The following is a 23,079-nucleotide window of genomic DNA, read 5'->3' on the forward strand; positions in this document are numbered from 1 at the left end:
TAAATCTTAAGTTTTTAATCCTTGCTGACTTGATTGTGTAGAAGCTCAAGCGCATGTGTGTATGTTTGTGTGAGTGTTTTATGCTCTGTATTATTCGGTGTAAGAATGTAACTGCAGCGAACTTGTTTTTCATTGTTTGCCTCTCTTCGTAGAAGTGTTAGTAATATACTTAATACAAGCTAAATACATATGTACATATATGATATATATGTATACTCGTATCGCGGTGTGTTGTTAGAGAGTGTCTATGCAAACCATATTCCATCACTCGCAACAATGTGGCTGCATGCAATTAGATATCCTTGATTTCGCTAGACCTGACACGTGTGACCGTGTGTGTGTGGCAACATAACGAGTTCGTTGAAATGCTGATGAGGGTTAGAACAGCATTTTCCAGCACTTCCTGGAATATGTCACACTAACATCAAACTCACACACAGACACATGTCAGTGAAAAGCCCTGCAAACATCTCAAATTCGAATTTTAAATAAATAACTCAACGGTATTTCGTTACTTTGCGAATTGTTATTCAAATATATTTAGTAATTGGAAATATTTGAAATATTTGAAATAAAATCTTCAAAATTTCAAACTAAATTTATAAAATATAGAAATTTGAATGCAGAATATTTCATTTACACAAGAAAGCAAATAGAAAAAGCAATATGGTTTAATAATTTCTGGAAATCAGCCAGCGCATTTTGCTGCCAATTTATTAGTCAGAATAAAGAGCGATAAATATCTCTCTTCATAGAAAATATCATTCGCCTACAAGTACATATGTATATCTGTATTATAACTGACAAAAAAATTAATACTTTTTTTAAACATTCAAGTTGGATTTGAACTTTTGAAGGGTCGCCACACTCTCTTAATTTAAAATTGTAAGCAATAAAAATTTATATATTTCTAAATTATTTATAATACTTGAGCAGTTTTAAAAAAATGTCTAAAATTTCATGTAGTTGCCACCTGAATGTCAAAAAATACAATACAGTTGAAATCTTTTAACGCAGAACGCGAAATAAATGCCAACTATTCTGTTTAAGTATTGTTAAAAGTGGAACGGGGATGCCACCCTTCTGAAATTTCTAAACTGTTATTAACATACAAATGAAAAAATTCTAAATTATTTAAAATACTTGAGCAGGTTTAAAAAAGTAACGAAAATTTTGTGGAGTTGCCACCTGGATGTGAACAATTGAAATTTTATAACGCAGAATCCGTAATACATACAGTGTGCGACAAAACTAAAGCACGGAATCTACCTTGTCGGTATTTAACTGGATAAAATCATAAATTAGGCATTACGTGATGTTTTATTGATTTGTATTATTAGTTCATGTATTCTTCTTTTAAAATTAGTAAAAATTAAACAAATTAACTTACTAAAATACAGGGTTACCCACTCGAAAAATTCAAACTGCTATAACTACCACACTATTAATGACAGCGCGCTTAAATTTACACCAATAACAAATCATTCCATTGTTTACAAGCGTACAAAAACATTTTAGTCTGTGTCGTGTGAAAAAAAAAGTTATACGTGATGGAATTTAAACGTAATAGTGTGATTGCTTTATATTTGGCTGGAAAATCACAAGCAGCAATTGTTCGTCAGCTAAAACATCTCGAAGTGAACAAAATGTTTGTGTATCGCACTATAAATCGTTACAATGATACTGGCAGCATCGCAAAACGCCATGGAGGTGGTCATAAGAAAACAGCAACATCACCTGAGATGATTCGAAAAGTGAAGGCTCGACTTGAACGAAATCCACGTCGAAGTGGCAATCAAATGGCTAAAGAGCTGAAAATTTCGCAAAGTTCAATGCAACGACTGTTGAAAAATGAGCTAAAGGTCAAGCCTTACAAGTTCCAAAAAGGACACAATCTTACACCGCAGCAAAAAAAAGTTAGACTCGAAAGAGCGAAGGAGTTGTTACACTTGCACGAACGTGGCGAATTTCCGAACATTGTGTTTTCTGATGAGAAGAATTTCCCTATTGAGCAATTCATAAACTCTCAAAATGACCGTGTTTACTTGACCGAACGCACGTACGAGAATTTAAGCCTACGAATGGCCACCCGAAGTAATTTCCCAAGTGATGGTATGGGCTGCCGTGACCGCTGATGGGCGCTCTCCAGTCATTTTCATCGAGCCTGGTGTCAAAGTAAATGCGACTTATTATCGTGAAAATATTTTGGAAGGTACTTTAGAGCAGTGGGCACGTAAACACTTCGGCCGGAAAGAATGGACGTTCCAACAAGACTCGGCGCCGTCACATAAAGCGAGAATTAACCAAGAGTGGTTAAAAAATCATGTTCCACGCTTCATTTCGTCGACACAATGGCTTTCGTATTCACCAGACGCAAATCCGATGGACGATGGATGGTCCATTTTAGAGAGCAAGGTGCGGACTAAAAAATACACCAGTATGGATGCGCTCAAGAAAGCGATTGTACGTGAATGGGCCAAAATACCACAAGCTCACATTCGTGCAGCATGCAACTCGTTTTTTGACCGTTTGAGGGCCATAGTCAAGGCAAAACGTGGCCATATCGAGCTAAAGTGAATGGATTCTAAATTTTTGATTATTTTCATACATTTTTGTCATTGGAATCAATAAAAATATTATCAAACTAAAAAATTATAGTCGTTTGAATAGGTAACACTTCGAATGGGTAACCCTGTATTATATAAAATTAAATATATGAAGAACTCCAAAAATCTGGTGCGACAAAACAAAAGCACATAACTAAGAATTTACATTAATTGCACATTAATTGTTTGTCAAACGGTTTTTAATGATCAAAAATGTTGGATATGTGTAGTTATTACCTAATTAGAAAAATATTAATGCATATTCAGTTGCAGTTCGTCATTCAGTACGGTTGGTTGTATGTTAAAGAGAAAGATATTTCAATGGCTCGAAATAAGTATTCTGTTCATTTTAGAAAAAAATTTGTTAAGGATTTTAAGAAAAGAGAATCGGTTATGACTATTGCAAAAAAGTTTGGAATAAATCATCCTAATGTTTCCCGAACATTTAGCTGATTTGGCAAATCAAGCTCTTTGGTTACAGCGCATAGAGGTAGACGGCCGTGGAGAGCAACCGAACGAGAGGATAAGGGAGTCATTCGGGCAATAAAAAATTACCCTTTTATATCGGCAATATCTATTGTAAGACAATTACGGTTAAATATATTACAGAGATCCATACAACGTCGAGCTGTCGATGGGGAATTTTCATGCTACCTGTAGCAAGTTATTGCAAAAAAGCCGTATTATTTATTTAAAGAACAGACTGGCGTGATTGGAATTTGTGAGGATGCACATAAATTGAGCGATTACCAAATGGCAAACTGTACTTTTTTCTGGCGAATCGAAGTTTAATATCAAAGATTGAGATGGGCTGAAGCTGGTAGGCAGACCGAAGGGACAACGCCTAAATCAACGTTATAAAACAAGCGCGGTGAAACATGGTGGAGACAATGTACTAGTGTGGGATTGTTTTCCAGGGAATGCAATAGGATAAATTCATCATATAAACAGTATAATGGACAAATATAAGCATAAAAATATTTCTCAGAATATTAATGCTGCCACATGTTGCAGAAGAAATGGCTTTAAAATGGAGTTATCAACATGACAACGACCAGAAACACACTGCTATTTGTGCAAAACAGTGGTTTGTTGATACAGGAATGAGGTTTTGAAGCGACTCGCACAATCACCTGATCTCAATCCCATAGAGAACCAATGGTAAATTGTAGATCGAAAAATCAGACTTGAGAATTGTAAAAATAAGGCCGTTTTATACATTCAAGTGAAGGTAGCATGGAAAAGCATTTCCTGGGACACATCAAATAAATTAATTGAGTCCATGCCTAGCCGATGTGCAACTGTATTGAAAAATAAGGGATACGCAACCAAATATTGAAAGACATAAATTTTTCAATCATAAAACCATTTCGTGCTTTTGTTTTGTCGCACCAAATTTTTGGAGTTTTTCATATATGGTATTTTATATATTTTTTTAATAAGTTAATTTGTTTAATTTTTACTAATTTTAAAAGAAGAATACATGAACTAATAATACAAATCAATAAAACATCACATAATGCCTAATTTATGATTTTATCCAGTTAAATACCGACAAGGTAGATTCCGTGCTTTAGTTTTGTCGCACACTGTATATGTATGTACTTAAGCTATTTAGCTTGATTGTCGTTAAAACTGGAACGGCGATGCCACACTTTTGAAATTTCTAAACAGTTATTGAGCTATAAATGAAAATATTCATGAAGAATGGAATGGAATACTTTATGAATGACAAAAGATATAATTTTGTAAAACAAAAACAACAACAATCGAATATAAATTAAATTAAAAGTTTGATGCTCGCTTTTCATCATCTACATATGAGGTCCTCTTCCCTCAAGTGGGATGGCAAATGGAGTGAACTGCTAGTATGTTATACTGTGTATGGATTTTCGTATACAGAGCAGACTGACGTTTGCTGATCCCCACAAATGCCACCTCTAATGATATGCTGAGCTTCCACCGAAGGTATTAAAGACCGCTAGTTTATGGATGCAGCTCAACTTTAAAATGTTTCAAACTCTTTTAAGTAACACCACACACTAGCAATAAAACAAGCAAACATATTTTTGCTAACCACACCTGTAAGAGCCCATGTGTCACACAAACACATGCTTAAACCAGCAGCAGCGTGGAGGCATTTGAGCTTGTGCAGCTTTGGAAAATTTCATGCGGCTAACCAGAAACGCCGCACAATATGTGGCAGCTAAAAACTTTCATCACTATTGTCATGCATTGCACTAGATTGTGGCACGTTGTGTGGGTGCCTGAATGTGAGTTAGCTTGTATATGTGCGCGTGTGTGTGTGTGTGTGATATAGGACATGCAGCAGCGCACTAAATGCTGCACTTGCTAACTTTTTTCTGTGACATTTTCAATGAATACAAATGTTTAATTAAATAACGTTGAGCATGCTGTGGCGGCGAGAGGAGAGTGGGTGGGAAATTGCATACACACACATACATAGAAAGTTAATTGTACGACAGTGAAGAGTTGGTTGGCCATAAAGCACACATGCCGCCACATTGCGTGGCTGCGTCTGAGCATGTGTAATTGTCTACATGTGTGGAGGAAGCGCACACACACACACACACCAACACACATGTGTGTGCTTGAGTTGACTATAATTTATACAATTTTCATGCGGCGCCGGATTTATTTTATTCTGCGCTCGTAAAACATTTAACTATGTAAACGTCATACACACACACATATACATACATAAATATGTGTGTGTGGCACTTCCGCCAGCGCCGCACTTGAGTGACGCGCCAGCTCGCAGCTTGTAGAGCATTGCTCATATCATAAATCGCTCGAAACCGTATTAAGTAAGGAGACTGTGAAGGCTGTGGCAGCAACTACGCATATTTTTCAAGCCGCTACACCACTACAAACACACAATTTGCTTTAGTAGTACACACATACATATTTACATGTAATTCAAAAGCACTTAAGCGCACTCATACATACACGTGCATGTTTGTGTATTTATATGAATTACTCTTCTCTTTCCATTTTATTCTTTAACATTATTCTTCTTCATCTGCGTCAGCTATTTTTAGCACAAATGGTGATCCCAGACGAATTAAGGATTTTAGCTATTATTTGTAGCTAAACGCTGACTGCGAAGCGGCGTCCACAAACAGAAGTGTAGCTAAGACAAGGTGGCGCGCTTGCTGACACTGTGTGGAGGTGTCGTGCAATGAGAATGAATGTTCTGCACACGCACTCACACAACCGTAAGACTATGACTTGGTTGTAAGACTTTAGTCTTCGTGTATTTTATTGGCAAGATTATGGTGGGATTTCGAGTGTCGCATAATAGCGCAAATGAGTGTCTTCAATGATTTTATTGACAACGCATTTTGTAAGGGTGTTGTTTTTCGTTGTTGTTGTAAATGTATGCGTATGTAGCTTTTCGTCTTTAAAGGTGATGACGAAAAGTGGAGCTGAAACTTTTATACTATGGAAATATGAGAGTTGAAGTTGCTCTCTCTGCTAAACTTTCATAAGCTGCAGAAGTTGAGTAATCTGCCCAAAGTTAGACAAGTTACAGGCAGTTTTACATATCAAGCTTTGCTTTTGCCTGCATAATATTGTTAAGATGAAGCAAAATATCATTAAAATATTTATTTTTAGTTGGGAAATTTTTAAATAAATTTTTAGCGGAAATATAAAAATTAAAATATCAGGTGGCAACGTCAAAAAAAAAAATTTTTGTCTTAAATACAGTAATGTTTGATATAAAAATATTTATTTAATAGTCATGTTGAATATATGAATTACTTTTTTTTTTGGTTTCGGAAAGGGTTGGCAACTTAGTCGCTGTGTTCGACCGTATTAAAAATTATACTAACATTTAATGTCTTTTAGAAACACTCCTTTGGCATTCTAAACTCATTTTTTTGTTAAGAGTCTAAAAATGTAAATTAATTCAGGTGGCAACTCCAATTTTTTTTTTTTATGAAAATTATTTTTTTCGCAGAGCAATATTTTGAATTTCGTTACTTTTTTTACTACGCGTTTTTAATTTTAGTAAAAAGGTTTTTTTTTCATTGCAATTGCCTTCCTATGTTTTATTACAACCTACTAAAAACATAAAATTCCAAATTTCTAGAAAATTTAGGTTGTCGTTATTACTAAGTGAAAGCAAATTTAACAGTTTCCGAACCCAATACCATTTAAAGTGTTTGTAAAAATAGTTAAAATTGACTTTTTTGATATGGCCAAAGGGTGGCAACTCAGTTCTAGTTTACAAACTGACATAAAGGTTTCACTAACATTAATCACTTTGAAGAAATGCTGCCTTGTTTTCCTTAACTTTTTTTTAATTTAAAAAAATGTAAATTAAGTCAGGTGGCAACTCCAAATTTTTTTTTACGAAAACTATTTTCTATTTGCTATTTCTTTTTTTTGTTACTCGAATTTACTTTCAGAATCAGTTTGTATTTTAAATCGTTCTTAGATCGAAAACGAGATGGTTTGTGACCCACTTCGAAGAACTTTTTTTCTTTTTTTGACGCTTGTCTTCTATTACAACCTAATATTAAAATTTCAGAATTCTCCTTAGACATATGGCTCAGGCAGCTCATGACTTCCGGTCTTTGACCAAGTATCCTCTGGGTAACTTAAGAATATGCGTTTGAAGGCGAGCTAACGTGAGAAGGCGAAACATCCCCTCGGCAGGGTTTGGGACCTGCCACGTAAAAAACGAACCCAATTAAAAAGAAGAACAAGCATGGGATGAGTGGCCAATATGTTTAACGCTTCACCAAAATTAGCATAAAGTTAAGTTTGAACAATGTGACGAAAGGAAGCGTGCTAAATTTTGAGACTTTCCCTCGCAGAGTGTTCACTTGCGCAGAAATGTGAATTCGTAAAATAGAATGAATTTAATTTTTTGAAATACATAGACATAAAAGATAAAAGAAAAAACGTTTGTACGTTTTGCCTTGGGTACAGTTGTTGATATTTTTGGCAGGAATTAATTAAGAGAACAAGGTTATCACCAATCCATTGAAGGATCGTGTGATTCATCGCAAAATTTCGCGAAGCCTTAAATCTCCGTTAGTTTTTTGAGTAAAATTCGTAGCAAAATTGGAGTTTTATCCGTAAAAAATAAAGTAGGCCGTTAAAGAATTCTTAGCTCAGTTCAGGAACAGGACGTTGTTAGGACCATACAAAGGGTCAAATGCGAAAATGCCATGGGAATGGCCATAGCACGGAAAAGATTAATAATTTAAAGGTTTCTGCATAGACAATTCACAGAAAATTATGAAATGCTGCTCTAAATGTACATGCAAAAGTCAAGTGAACTCTTTTAACTGAGAGCCGGTTCAATGAGCCGGTTAAATTTCGCGAAAAAATACCAGACCTAGAATGGAAGTTACTGGGAGAAGATCCTGTGATCGGCCGAGATTAAAATAAATTGTTTGAGACCGAATGAGTGCGACTGAATCTGGAGAAGCAAGGGTGCGAAATTGCAGACACATCACGTTAACTCTACCCTGAAGTGCGCAGGATGCTCCATTATCGCGTGGTGACGACCAAAGGTTGTTGGCAATAAACGAAGAAAGAATTATGGTGTCTTATATTGGGATTCTGCGCAATTATTTGCTTGACATTATAGGAGTTGGATATTGTCTTCCAGCAGGAAAATGATCCGAAAACACACTGCAAGGCAAAGGATAATAATATTATTAAGCTAGCTTGGAATCTTGACTCCATCGAGTAAGGTAAATAATAATAGTCGGTCGCAGGCGAAATCGGTTCATTGAGCGTATTGACGAAGTACTTATCATCGTAATAAATTTCGTGAGTCTTTGTATAGAAATTTTGAGTACAGAAATTTTAACATTTTTCGATTTACAAAAACTCGCTCCTTGGCCAAAGGTTCTGACACTAAAAACTATGAAAACTATGAAGCTTTTTCTTGTTTTTAATCAATTTTTTACACTTACTTTTAGTGTATTAAGAAAAAGAAAAATTCTAAAGTAGACAACCACACGTAAATCGAAGCCAAATTTGGTTCGAAAATTTACAAAACTCAAAAAAAATCGTCTAAGTACTAAATTAAGTTAAAGCTAAATTTATGCTGATCGAGTTGTTTGCCAAATATTTAAATTTATTTTATGCCCGCACTAAATAACTATTTGAGCGTTTCTCTTAAATTTCGCGCACTTAACGGTTTTGGGCTAGCACAAATGTCTCACTGCCATTCACCAATTTCACCAAACGCTGCCGCCTTTTCTTGGCATCGATCGCCAATGCTCTTCCACTCCATTACTTTGCATTTTCACAGTTTTCCCTCATTTTTTCCTCCATTTATTGTTTTTGCCATTTCACGTTTTTGTGTTTTTTTTTTGTTTTTGGTGAAAGTCGAGCGAGTTCAGTCACTTGCTTACGCAACGCACGTTTTCGGCGCATAGTTTCTAAGCGTCTCCGCTCCGGCAACGAATTCGATTTTCCTGCAACGTCAGGCTAACAAGCAAATAACGTTGCCAACACTACTTTAATGCTCTCACACACACACACACACATACGCGCCCATTTACAGGCAGATATGCCGCCGTACTGCATGCTACATGGGAAAATCTTTATTGCTGGTGTCACGTTGTAATTCCACTTTTGTGTGACAACAGCAGAGTGTACAAGCAATCAAGCGCACACACACACGCACAGTTATTTGGCGAAATTGCACATATGTTTGTATGTGTTTGTGTGGTAGTTGTGTGCGTTGGAATGTCTGGCCGCCACTCGTCCCGCACGTGCGCCAACACCTTGAGTCAGTGTGTGTGCTGTTTGTTATTGCGTTTTTTGCAGCATGATTTGCTTGCGTTTATGTATGTTTGTGTGTGTGCGTGTGTGTATGTATATACAAAATATGTGTGTGTGTAATTTGGTTAGCCTATCTGTGTTCGTTTGCTCATTGGATTATTGTACATCAAATCCAAGCGAATATAGCAAAAGTAGAACACCCAGTGAACTATATACAAACGCACACTACTACATATACACTAACTTACATACTTTTACATGAGCTCACCCACACAAACACACACTAGCGTAAGCAGCTCACATGGAGACATATAATACTTTTCAGAGCGTTATTTCGAGCCGACAAATACACCCACACACCTACAAATTTTGTTTGTATATGTGTGTGTGTGTGGCTCTGTAGGTGGTGTAAGTATGTGTAGCTGCCACGTCATGCTGTTGCAAATTGACAGCGAAAGTTGGGCAACTGAATTAAAGTCGATTTAAGTTTCACTGTCACTGACATCTACAACAAAATAACAACACAACAACAAATAGACAGTATATAGAACAATGTAGACGCATTAAACTATCAGAAACAATGCAACCATGTTCTTCTTTTTAGAAAAAAATAAACAATGAATATGAATATGAAAAATTACTTATTAAAATTTGCGACAAAAAAAGAGCTCAGAAATTGAAATTAAATTTTTCGGGTAAATGATGTTTAAAAAAAAATATGTTAACCTAATATTTTGCAAAGTTCCACCAACTGACTGTCCTTAGTTACTATGCCAAATATGAGCGAGATCTGTCAACCAGTTTGCTTACAGCAGCTGCTTAAGTCGGTACACCTCAGTAGTGCGTCGCGTTTGAAGGATTTTCGTAGATATTTCGGGTATGAAACGCGTTCTTGCTCGACTCGTCCCGATAAAGCTGAACTTTTTTGAAAAAGAGTACGATTGTGTCCGAATTTAAAGCCAAAAACGCAATGAATGCCATCGATCATCCACCGTATACACCAGATTTGGTTCCGCGTGATTTTTTCTTTTTCTCCAAACTGAAATCGAAATCGTTAGCTTGTTAAATTTTGAGAGTAAATTCCTAATGCCACCTTATATAAATCTTAGTTCTAATTTTTCACCACCAAAATCATTTGCCGTAGACATGAAGAGAGAGTAAGAACTTGGTGCCAAGTCAAACCAAGTTTCAGCAGTTTTTGATGCGTCACTATCGATGTATTTGGCCAGGCGCTGTCCTGATGAAGACAATTCCTTTCCTGTTCTGCCGGCTCGCAGCGAATCAACCACGACCGTTTTCGCTTGACGCTGTCGTAAGTAACCCAGTTTTCATCACCAGTCACCAACCACTTCATATTTTGTTCGATTTTGTTGTGCGCAAACAGCGAATTGTAGATCCAATAGGTTTTGTGCGTTAACTCATGAGGTCGTTCTTTCGTTCTTCTTCATCATTGACTTCAACACAATATATAAATGCGCCTGATCGACTATTATCGTGTCAGAACCATAACAAATATTCATACATCTAGCTGCCTAGCTTGCAACTTCATCTTTATTGAAGAAAAAAGCCATAGCGTGATCAAACAATGCCGAGTCAGCAATCTCAACACTGTCTTAGAATATTTATATTCATATACGAGTATATTAGTTCTATACTAAATAACCCAATGAAACTTAACAGGTCAGTCAGACATCCCCAGATCTGACCCCCAGCGTTTATTTTCTGTTCTCATTTTTCTCAAATGAAGAAGTGAACGTCGAAACTTAAGCTTATTTCGGAGCAAAGGACCAATCGTATTACAAAAAGGGTATAGAAAGTTGGAGGATTGCTATAATTCTTGTATCATCACCCTTGACGGTAACTATGTTGTACTCTGGAGCACATGTTTAAATTACGAATCTAGCAAGTTAAGAAATATTATTTAATGGGAAATAGCGCCACACTTAGACTACTTATCTACTAATTTCTAATTACAAAGTAAACCGAGCGTGAAATAATTTCTCTTATTTGAGAAATGGTTCAATTAAGCGAATTCGATTCGACCAGAAAAGAAAAGACATCTAAATGTAAAGTCTGTTGTCACTCTACTAAAACCCCCCATATTTCTAAAAGTTCTTAATTTACTACTATAACCTTTTTTAGGATTCAGCTAAGCGCAGTAAAAAAAAAGTAAAATTGTTTTGAGTTAAAAACAGAGAATCCACAACTATTTTCTCAATAAAATAATCGTTATTAATCGTGACCGCTACTGAAAGCGGCTTTCTAAATGAGAAAATCAGGTTGCCATGATCAATATAGAGCTCTCAGGAAACTAATGAAAGAACAGATGATTTTATCATATGTGTATGATAAAATACACTTAACAACTATTTAAAAATAAACTTATTATAATGGCAGATGGCAACCTTAACAGCAAATTTTTTTGTATATGCACAGATCAGCATTACCTGGCAGCTTCGTCAAGAAGGTGGATTTCGTTTACGTGTTTTTTTAATACATATTTCATGATTATGTCCGGTGGCAGCACAGACAACGCTGTAAACATATGGGATCCCACGGTATGATACACTGGAGGAGGTATCGAAATAAGGTCGCAAAGTATGTTAAAATTCGGGTCAAGCGCAGGAATCCTAAAGGATGACTACTCCTCATGGAACTGAACGCCATCTGGTATCGCAAAGTACCAAAACTGGTTTATGCGTGGCTGATTGGTGTAATAGATTAACCTAACCGAACCTTCATAATTCCGCGCATAGTGTATAAAAGTAATGTCAAGATGTCTTCTTAAAAGTCACTCAATATAGAATGAAGAAACAGTAAAGATACAGTCAATCCATACGAATTTGTTTTCTTCAACAATTTCTTTATTGTAATTTCGCCAGACTAAACTTTTAAAGAGAATAACTTTTTTAAATATTCACGTTCCTTCAAAATTTATTAAAAATCTGGCTGTTGCGAAAAGTCTTAATACCAAGTTATATTAATCTGGATAAAAATACATTTTGAACTGGATATTTGTTCATGTGTTGCAAGCTCTAATTTCCATTATTTCGAAGTAATGTGCTCTCTTCAAAAAGCATATAGATCCAAGAGAATGGATAGAAACTTTTAAAAGAGTCTTGACTCTGAGAGAAACACTTAGGCCAACTGTCTTCTAACCTAATTCTATTTTAAGTCTTGAAAATTTTACTTTTTTAATCGCAAAATAATATATATATGTAATTTATTTAATCTTATTTTTCTCATTACAACGCAAGTAGTCTGATAATGATATGACATCAAATATTGGCATTCATACTTCGAAGATGAACACGCGTCAAATCAAGTATGCCAGACAACAGCCTGCCAACACACAATGCATTCCCATTTATTGGCATTTACACCCACCCGCTCTGTGGCGCACAAATCTTTAATTGACATTCATACCGTCAATCGTTTTTAAATTGTTTTGCCCTCACATATCCATAATGCCATTTCGCTACCCCCCTCCCACCTCCCGTACTTTCAACAATAATAGCATATTTTCATTCCTTGCGGCTTACAACAATAGCGTTTCGTTAGCGCGCAAAAACGCCCTCAACAACAACAACAACATCATTAATAACAACAAAAGTGAAGTAACCATCAAGCACGCGCTTATTAGAAACCAAAATCACGTACCACAGGCAGGACCCTCCCGACGCCGCCCTCACTGTCCTTCAGCTGCAGCCCACATTTATTGCCACAACAATCGTCGGTGCGTATGGTTGTCCGCTCTTTCCATTGCTCTATGTGTCAATGCACACCGCAGTACATCATTTTTTATGCATAAACTTTTTATATTTTTTCGATTGTTGAATATTTCTGAATGCTGATACTGATTAATGCTGGCGCTTTTATTTGTGGTTATGTGCCTCACACACACGCAAACACACAGTGACATACAAATATCAATATCTACCATAGCCATGTAGGCATATTCCATTTATTGTTGTTGTTTTTGCCAGTCATTATTGCCGTCAGGTTTTATTTGCGTTCTGCGCTCGGAAATTTAATCACCAATTATAACGGTTGTGTAGGTGTAACGGCTTTTTTGTGTACTTTCCCAAGTGGCAATAGCATATGTGCATGGGCGCCATATTGATTTTGCGGGCGTTGTACTTCATTAACGATGTGTGTGTGTGTGTGTGTGTGTGTGTGTGCTGGTTATTCGCATGTGTATGCGGTCGCCATTAATTGAGTGGGTGTTGTTTTGCTTTCAATCTAATTTTTGTTGTAAATATTTATTGAAATACAAAAACAAAACATAACATCAGCCCACTACTGCGCGTCTGCTGTGTTGGTGGGGTTGGGAAATTTTGGAATTTAACAGTTTTATCATAATTAGAGAGCGTGGTTACCGTTAGTCGCAATGCAGTTGTTTTGAGGCACTATTATTAACTTTAAAGAGGATTGAAAGCGCACAGACTGTAATGAGTATTTACAAGTATTTTGTGCCCAAATTATAATTTTGAGATTTCGCGGGGAATATTTTTTTTTTTAGTTCGGCGTAATTAAATCGGAACATAGAAATTTGTTTTTCAAAAATTTAATAATTTGAAATTTAATTTAATAATTTCATTGATTAATATAAATTCAACTGATTTAAATTAGGTTTAAGTTATTGAATTAAACTTAATTCAATTAAAAATTAATTAAACCGAATTAATTTGAAATAGTTTGTACAGAATTTAATTAAATTGAACTGAATTCACTCAAACAAAATTTACTTGAATTAAATTGATTGTAACTAAATTAACTAAAATTATTTATTTAATTAGAATGGAATTGTTTTCTTTTGAATCCAATTCTACCTCATGAAGTTAAAAATAACTGATTTAAATTGAATCAATATAGGGGCACTTTTCAACGCAACTTCATTTTGGTTGAAGTTTTGAAATGAGGTATTATCGATATCAACACAATCTGTCAGAAAAAGTGTGGGTTCAAGTGTCGTGAAACTTCATCTTCCTTGTGGTATTACGGTATACAACACTGCGCTAGAATATGAACATACAAAACAACTGTCTCAAGCTTTAACTTCATTTCAACTGAGCGGAGTTGAACACCATAATAGGGGTATCAACCAGACCTAAATTAAGCTCACTTAAATGTTTTGAATTAAATCAATTTGAATTGAGTTGAATAGCATTAAATCGTATTGAATTGAGTTGAATTGATTTAGTTTGAGTTGTTTTTACAATTTCATCATGGAAAGATATACGCAAGAACAACGTTTACAAAATATTCAATTTTATTGTCAAAGTAATCGTTCTCCAATTGCAACTTTTCATGCGCTTTTCCCATTTTATGATCGTAATAATGGTCCACTTAAGCCCACTATTCGTCAAATTATTGAAAATTTTCAAGTTTACGTTTTCTTTACATAATGTTCAAGTGCCAATAAGACAAGGAACCACTCGAAGTAATAAAAATATTGCTGCCGTTCAGGCAAGTGTTGCTGAGGACTGTAATTTGTTGTTTCCAAGACGTTTTAAAGACTTGGAACTATCTCGAACGATACAAAAGAAATATAAACTTGTTCTCACTCAAGAACTGAATCCATTGGACCATCTTCTCTAATTAGGCTCACTTTCGTCTGAGTGGTGCGGTAAATAAACAAAACTGTCGATTCTAGTGCGAAGAAAATTCACAAATTAATCATGAAAAACCATTACATTCACCTAAATTGACAGTTTGGTGTGATTTTTGGTTTGATGGAATCACGATTTGTACTTCTTTCGAAATGAAGCACCGTGACACCGTTGCAAGAAGTTGATCTTGAGAACATGTGGTTCCTGCAACACGGGGCAACGTGACGCACGTACAGCAGTAAACTAAGCGAATTATTGCGAAGCAAGTTTGGAGATTCGATTATTTCAAGAAATTGTGACATTGAATTGCCTTAAAGAAGTTGTGATTTAACAGCATTAGACTATTTCTTGTGAAGTTATATTAAGTCATTGGCCATCAGCAATAAACCAGGCTCTATTCGAGCTTTAGACGTCATTATTGAACGTGCTACTCATAACACATGACTTGGTTTAGTGGAAAAAGTACTCGGAAATTGTGTTCATCGAAGAAGTCGTCGAAGCCATTTGAATGATGATGCATTGCGTCGCAGAGGCCGCTCCTGGTGGGTTTTTTTCTGCTCACTAAATGACGAGGAATATGTGGATGGGGAAGAGTCGGTGGAGAAGTCAAGGCACTTTCTCCCCCAATGTTCAGCCTTTGCAAAACTGGCATGGTAACAACTCGGCAGCCTTACCGTCGGCTTTTCAGTTACGTAGCCGAAACTACTATTAATCGTTTCAACAAATTTGTGATAGACTCAATATGATTTGTCGCTTTGTAAGGGTCTTATGATCTATTATATAGTAGTTCTCGGTACCATAACGGATCGTAATTCTGAGCTGTCCAAGTGAGTTCATTATTATTGTCGAGCTCTCAACCAAATTTTTATTGATTTCGTTTAACCTAATAATGTATTTTTTTCTGAACTAATTATAGCAAAATGCGAATTGGATGCAATTTAAATAAATTTTATTAAATAGTACTAAATTGAATTGAAATTAATTGAATTCAATTTCACTAATTTTACTTAATTTGCATTGTAGAAATTTAAATGAAATTAAATCGAAGTGATTTTATTTGTCTTTAGTTGCGCTAAATTAAATGAAAATTAAAAAATGTTTTTTAATTTATTTGATTTAAACTCAATTTAACCAAGCAGAATTAATAAGAATTAAACTAAATTGCGTAGAAATGAGCTGGATTAGATAAACTGAAAGCAACTAGTACTGTAAAGTTGGCTATATCTTTGTGAAATGTTGTAAAATTTCTTAAAAACTTAACTTAAGCAATTTTTTTTCCAATTCTTAATTAAATTATATTTGAAAATTTTTAGTCAAGCAAAAAGCATTTTCCAAAATTAAAAGAGGAAAGAAATAGTACGAAAGTATAGTATATAAAAAGTTCTAAGCTGTCAGGCCAAACTGCATTAATTGAACAACTTTTCGTAACGAGCTTTGCTACTTAAAGCTGCCACGGCCATCGATATTTCACGGACAACGACGACAGCACTTTATACTTTTTTGCTGATAATATTTCAACTTTTTCATAAAATCGGCGACATTTATGTACATATATAGAAAACAGATATCCAAAGAGCAGCAGAAAACTTTAAAACAACAACTGTAAAAAAGGAGACGGAGCGAGGAAGAACAATTCAATAAGTCAGCGATAGCTGGTAAGCAAAGTGAGAAGCACAGGGAAGAAAACTTAAATGTAAAGCCATCAAACGCGTCGAAGAAAGCAAAATAGGCGCTAAAAAATTCCTACGCATGTTTTTGTTGTAGTAATTTGAAAATATTTTAAATAGCTGCAGCGTGTAGCAAGCCTGTTCAATATAGACAAGACAACCTTTATTAAAAAGGCGAAACTCAAAAACAAAAAAGAAAATTCATGAATATTGACCGGTGAAAAGTTTGAGAGCAGTAAACTTTTAGCAGATCACGCAGCGAAAACAAATAACTTCAACAAAGTTCGACAATTTGTTTTCACGCAAAAACAAAAAATCCACAACGACTTTTATGCGGAAGGCGAGGAGACACACAGCAAATGCTAACAACTTGCAGCTTGTTATTTATTTGCTTGTAAAATCGTCAACAAATGGCAACATAATCATCAGTCGCATCAATATTAGCAAAGAAATATTATGCAGCTGTCAGTTAATATACATAATAGGTGTTCGCTTGCCTACTTCAAGGCGCTGTGCGTGGTATGCCGTGGGCGCATTAATAGCATGTCAATAAATTTGTCAGCGAGTTGTTGTGGGCTAACAGCTCTATAAAAGTATAACAGAACAAACGAATGTTGCGTTGGAATTTAAGGCAAATGGTTGTCATACGCCTAGAAGTAGGCAATACAAAATTGCTTTGGCTATTAAGTAGTTAAAAGTTTTTACGGTGATTTCATTTTTATTTTTATGATGAAATAAAAGCACTTGTGCGCAAATGTTGGTCGGCTGCGTCAGAAATTATGTTGCTGTAAAATTTAAAATGCCGTTTAGCGTGGGTCATTTGCGTCAATATACACACAGTTGGTAAATATATATAATACATGCCATACAAAATATAGTAAAAATATCGCAGATACATATATGCCACGTGGATAGCAAAAGTAAAAAAAATAATATGTGCTGCATTGCAACGACAGCGAATATCGATTTTCATTGCCTACATTTATGCGCGCAGAACGCAGGTTACGTAGTCGTATTTTCGCTTTAATTTCCGCCGCATTAATTTTACTATTGGGGTTTTTTTCATTTTTTTTTTTTAAATATTCAGCACAATTTTTTTGTGGGTCTTTCTGCGCCTTCGCTGTGCCACATTTATGACGTTGAAAAGCAGGACAAAAGGCCCTACGGTCATATTATCGAATGACAATTGTGCGCGCATAATGAGTACCGCTGTGTCTGCGTCTTGCTGGGCTGCGGCTTCTCAGTTACAGTCGGCGGCCGCTGGCCGGCAACGCTGGGTGGACTTGGCATGTTTGAGCTCCACAAGGATTCGAGCCTGGTTCAGCGCCAACTCGACGGAGTAAATCACTTTCACTGCCCCCCCAAAAATTTGCGAGAATTTCAATGAAAAGAAAAATATAAAATTTTAAGGCGAATAAAAAGGGGTACGCACCGGCGCTGCAGAGATGTGATGGTGGCAAAACAACAAAACACAAGCATTTCTCATTCGTCATTTCGCATTCGCTCGGCCTGCTTTCAACAAAACTGCCTGGATTATGTCGTAAAATTTTAATATCTGCCGCTGCGCTTCGCTGACTCAAAAGAAAAATGAAGCGCGGACAAAAAAGGGCGCTCGGAAAGCACAGAAACAGCAAAAAAAGAAACACGGCATTCGCATCGTTCACGAGCCAACGCGCTCAATTGTGAAATTGTATAGTCGGTTGGCCTGTACATGCTGTGCGCCTCAATGTATGCACCAGCCAGTCCATCGCGGTACGAGTAGGCAAAGTGGTAAATGTGCGTAAATGTAAATGAGGCTTATTAGTGACAAGTGGCCCGAATGTGCTGCGGAAAAAGGCCACGGCGAAGCGCTGAACTAAATTGTGGCAGCGCAAAGCATACTTGTAGGCGTGTTCGCTACCGCAGGCGCGCTTTTTCATTTCACACAATATACATGGCGCAGCTGTTGAAGATTTTATGATTTTATTAAATTTAATAAAGCGAAATTCGCATATGAAATACAAAAGTTTGCACAAATTTATGACGCGAATTTCGTCTAACTATCGTACAACAAGAAGTGGCGAAAAATTAATGACATTAAGGAAATAAAAATTCGTAATATTAAAGAGGAGCAGCAATAGTAAATGACATGTGTTAAATAAAACTTAAAGTGGCCGTAGTAAAAATTTTAGTAACAAAATAGAGTAATAAAACCGGTATTTTTGCTCTACTATAAAAATTCAAATGGAAATAGTAAGAATAGAATAAACTAGCTTTCAATTGGCACAAAAAGTATTTTAAGGAATTTTCTCAGGAATTTCATGCGATTGGAAGCGAGACAACCAAGTTCGATGTATTCTAGCGTTCTAGCGCAGCATATCCAATATGCTCGGCAAGCGCTGGTCAGCAACCAGAAGTTCTGCGACTGCGAGGTTCTTCACAAAGTGAACTGTAAGACGTCATTCGAACCACTGGCGCTTGACAAAATCAATCTCGCCTCAATTTTAATTAATTATTATAGGTTCACACGCGGTATGGCTAAATATTCTGTCAGTGTAAATATCTGAGTAGGCACCCCCTTGGACAACCCAGCGACTTGTGTTGACATTAAATTTTCGGTGAACCCAAAGTGTTTCTTCGATCAATGAAATTATGCACTTTAGGCAGTTTTTGAGTGGTACAAAGAATACATATCTGTTCAAGTAAGATCCTTCATTTTTAAATACACGCTATGACCAAACCTAACCTTGCAATCCAGTTTCTTGAGGACTAGATATTTAGGAACCTCAAATATTTTGAATTGAAGAAATCAAACCTACTTCCATAGAAACTGTCAAAAATAACGTGGCACAGAAGATGGACCAGGATCTCTTATGAAATCAAAACGCGAAAATCTGCCCTTAAATAAACCTTCGCATCGGCCATTGATTGTTCCAGTGTCAACTTCCAAAAGAAGAAAAGTCCACTTTAAAAAGTTTTACAAGAGAACAAGAATCTGTATATTTTACTTGATTTTATATAAAAGCGACTGTTAGGTTTATGAAAAATCTGGCTAGAATCAACGTCGCTCGGGAAAACCATATACAACACTAAAATCATAAATTTTGTCTGAAGCTGGAATGAAAAGACAAAAGTCATTAGGGTTCCCGAAGAAATCTGAAAGACGAAACTACAAGCACGCAATCATAACTTTAAGAAGAAGTAAAGCACAGAGAACCACTCCAGGAGCTGCGCTTGAAAAGTTACTATGCTACCACTAATTAGCATTGTTGCGGAAAGCTCGCCAGGATCTATTACGCTAGGAGAAATTCTGCAGTATTTTTCATTCAAAAGTCTTTGTGGTAGATATAGTGGCTGCCGGAAAGCGGCATATGTACTGGGTTCTAGACCACAAGGGTATTCCGGGAAACGAAATAGTTGATAAGGTTGCCAAAAAGCCATCCGCTTGGCTACCGAATAAGTTCAGGAAATACGCAAGTGGTTAAAACGGATACATAACGAAATTTCTGAAAGGACTGTTGGACAAAGATGACAGGGCGAGATGGAATGCCATGCAGGATCGCCAAGATCATTACGCTTTCCACCTACACCTTCTCGAAGAGACTGCAGGGCGGTTGTTAGCCCTATCTCATTATTAGCGATGACTCATGTAGAAATAGTAGGAAAGTAGGCATGAGAGAGGGAGAGAGGAATGAAAATGTTGCATTTGGGGCAAACCTTTTTTTTCTTCAGAGCTTCGCAATTCAATTCTCATATAAATTTTGTGGCTAATATTACACAATCTTAAGTAGCAAAGCACGAAATCTGAGTCGTCAAAGAACTTTGTAGTTCTCTAATCTCTGCACACCCTTTTAATAGACTAAGCGATCGAGTTTTAGAATTATCGAACTAATATTTCAAAAAAAACGGCAGAGTGGATTGGCTTCGAGATTAAGAAGGCTGCTGGAGAGCCATCTGTATTTAAAGCAACTACAAAAACTGAACAAATAATTCACAAATTTTGCATTAACCTGATACAAGTACGGACTGAGGCTGGAGCAACATCTTGGACAAACTTCATCGAATTATTGTATTCTTTTTCTGTTTTCCTTAAAAGTAACTTAGCGTTGCCATAACTTCCTCTGTCTTCACCTCACCATTCATTATTATCTAAATAACGCTATCACTTCTGCAAGCGACTTCGCTGTGCTATTGACTAGACTATTTGTTTTCGCAACTTTGCTCCGCCACTCAAAACAAGCACTGAAGACACTTGAAATACGCTTGTCTTCCTCAACTGCTAAGCGCATTTGCTTTGTTTTTGTCCTATCTACTGCGTGCTTTCCTTTACTCAGTGTTCACTTTTTTTGACCAAGAAAGTCATGTGATGCCACTTGTCGCACTTATTTATTTCGCACTCGAGTCGCCTTCTCCACAGCCAGTCGCTTCAGCTGTCAACGCGCTGCGCTCAAGTATCATGTTCACAATATCAAAATCGCTTCAAGTTTATTTAGTCGTCTTTTGAGTTGCATAATTCTGTGCTCGCATTCGGCGCTGTTGCTTAAACTTTTCCTCTGAAACGCAACTCTATTCAACTGGTTACTGCGCTGGACTTTAGCTAATGCTCACTCGTAGTCGGTTCTTAAGTATTTAAGCGTTTTTGTTGTCTTGACATTTAAATTCAGCTTAGTGTAGTTAAAGTGAGTAAGCAGAAGCGCTATTAAGCGTCTTAAAGTAATTAAATTGTTCTTTGAATTTAGTAAATAAATAATAAGAGATTTAAACTATTGCACAATAGATATTGTATATATCAATCTAAAGTGTACTGCACAAAACTGAAGAGTGATGTTGAGTAAGGAAGAAATGCATAATAATGGGGGAAAGAAGACGTAACGTTACTACTCAGGTCTACATTTATTCTGCGGCATTTTACTATTGGATTTCTAGAAATTGAGAATTCATACCTACTCCAAAATGAGTGCTCCCGAACCGAAGAAAAAAAATTGATGGGAAGATATGAGAGATATAAAGTTTAACGAGAGGACTAAAATTTGTATCCTTTACTTGATTTTATATAAAAGTGACTGCTGTTTATGGATAATCTGAATAGAATCGTCGCCGCTCGGGAAAATGATATTGATAGCTATAATACCGGTCTGAAGCTGTGAAAAGAGACAAAAGTTAACCCTATTAACAGGAAGAGGAAACCTGATGCATACAATCAAAATTTTAAGGAGCTTTCAAGGCATTGCAGCATGAAAAATAATATTTATAACTTTGTTCAACATGAACCTAAAAAATATCTACATATAGTAGTATATAAATATGGCGCGCCACGTTTTATCCGGGTGAGCTCCTAAGATACTAAATCAATTTTGGTAAAATTTAGCACACTGTGTCCAGTTTGATCTAGCTTAAAAGATAGGACAGTTCATATCTCAATTATATCAAAAGTCAAAACAATATATATTGGATAGTCTTTTCGTATTTCCAATCAAACCTCACCTTTTCTGATGTATAATGAACTTTAATGAACCAAATATGTACCATTTTGGTCGACCACTTTTTGCCATTTTCCCGCTAGAGACATTATTCCGTCAGTATAAAACTTTTCTGGTTTCTCGGCGAAAAACTGCGACACGTAATTTTCACAGGTTTCTCTTGAAGCCAATTTTGCTCCATTAAGGCAGTTCTGCATTGACCAAAACAAATGGCAGTCCGATGGTGCAGCCTCAGGGCTATATGGTGGATGCATCAAAACTTCCCAGCCAAGCTCTCCCAGTTTTTGCCGAGTCATCAAAGATATTTGTGGTCTAGCGTTGTCCTGATGGAAGACGATCAGTTCAGGCCATTTGCTTTTCGCTTGCTTGCTTCAATCTCATCAGTTGTTGATAGTAGATAGTAGAATCAATTGTTCGACCAGGCTGAAGCAGCTCATAGTGGAGGATTCCTTTCCAATCCCACCAAACACTCAGCATAACCTTTGGAGGCGTCAATCCTGGCTTTGCGACCATTAGTTGAGCTTCATCACGCTTGAACAATGATCTTTTTCGCACATTATTGTCATATTTAAACCACTTTTCGTCTCCTGTTACTATTCGCTTCAGAAATGGTTGGATTTCATTTTGTTTCAGCAAAGAATCGCAGCAGTTAATTCGGTCCATTCAATTTTTCACAGACAATTCATGTGGTACCCAAACATCGAGCTTCTTTTTGTAGCCAACCTTTTTTAAATGGTTCAAAACCGTTTGATTATGAATGTTAACTTCTTTAGCGATGTCATCGCTGCTTATGTGACGGTCCTGGTCAATCTTTTCCATAAATTCATCGACTTTTTCAACGATAGTTCAACTAGAGCGAGGTGCATCTTTCACATCGAATGGTTCACCATTTTAAATAGCTATAGTGATCTCTAGGATTCACTTCATATTTATTTATTCTTATTTATATGCAATAAAA

General features: G+C 36.3%; 1 protein-coding gene and 1 long non-coding RNA gene across 2 annotated transcripts in view; one reads left to right on the forward strand and one right to left on the reverse strand.

Annotated features, from left to right (window-relative positions):
* Window positions 1–23,079, reverse strand: part of LOC126751768 (protein timeless homolog) — a 571,553-nt gene that overhangs the window by 245,401 nt on the left and 303,073 nt on the right. The window lies entirely within an intron of this gene.
* Window positions 1–23,079, forward strand: part of LOC126751789 (uncharacterized) — a 76,149-nt gene that overhangs the window by 25,966 nt on the left and 27,104 nt on the right. The gene's annotated exons all lie outside the window — the stretch shown is intronic.

The sequence above is a fragment of the Bactrocera neohumeralis genome, chromosome 2, assembly GCF_024586455.1.
Source record: "Bactrocera neohumeralis isolate Rockhampton chromosome 2, APGP_CSIRO_Bneo_wtdbg2-racon-allhic-juicebox.fasta_v2, whole genome shotgun sequence".
In the NCBI taxonomy this organism is placed as follows: domain Eukaryota; kingdom Metazoa; phylum Arthropoda; class Insecta; order Diptera; family Tephritidae; genus Bactrocera; species Bactrocera neohumeralis.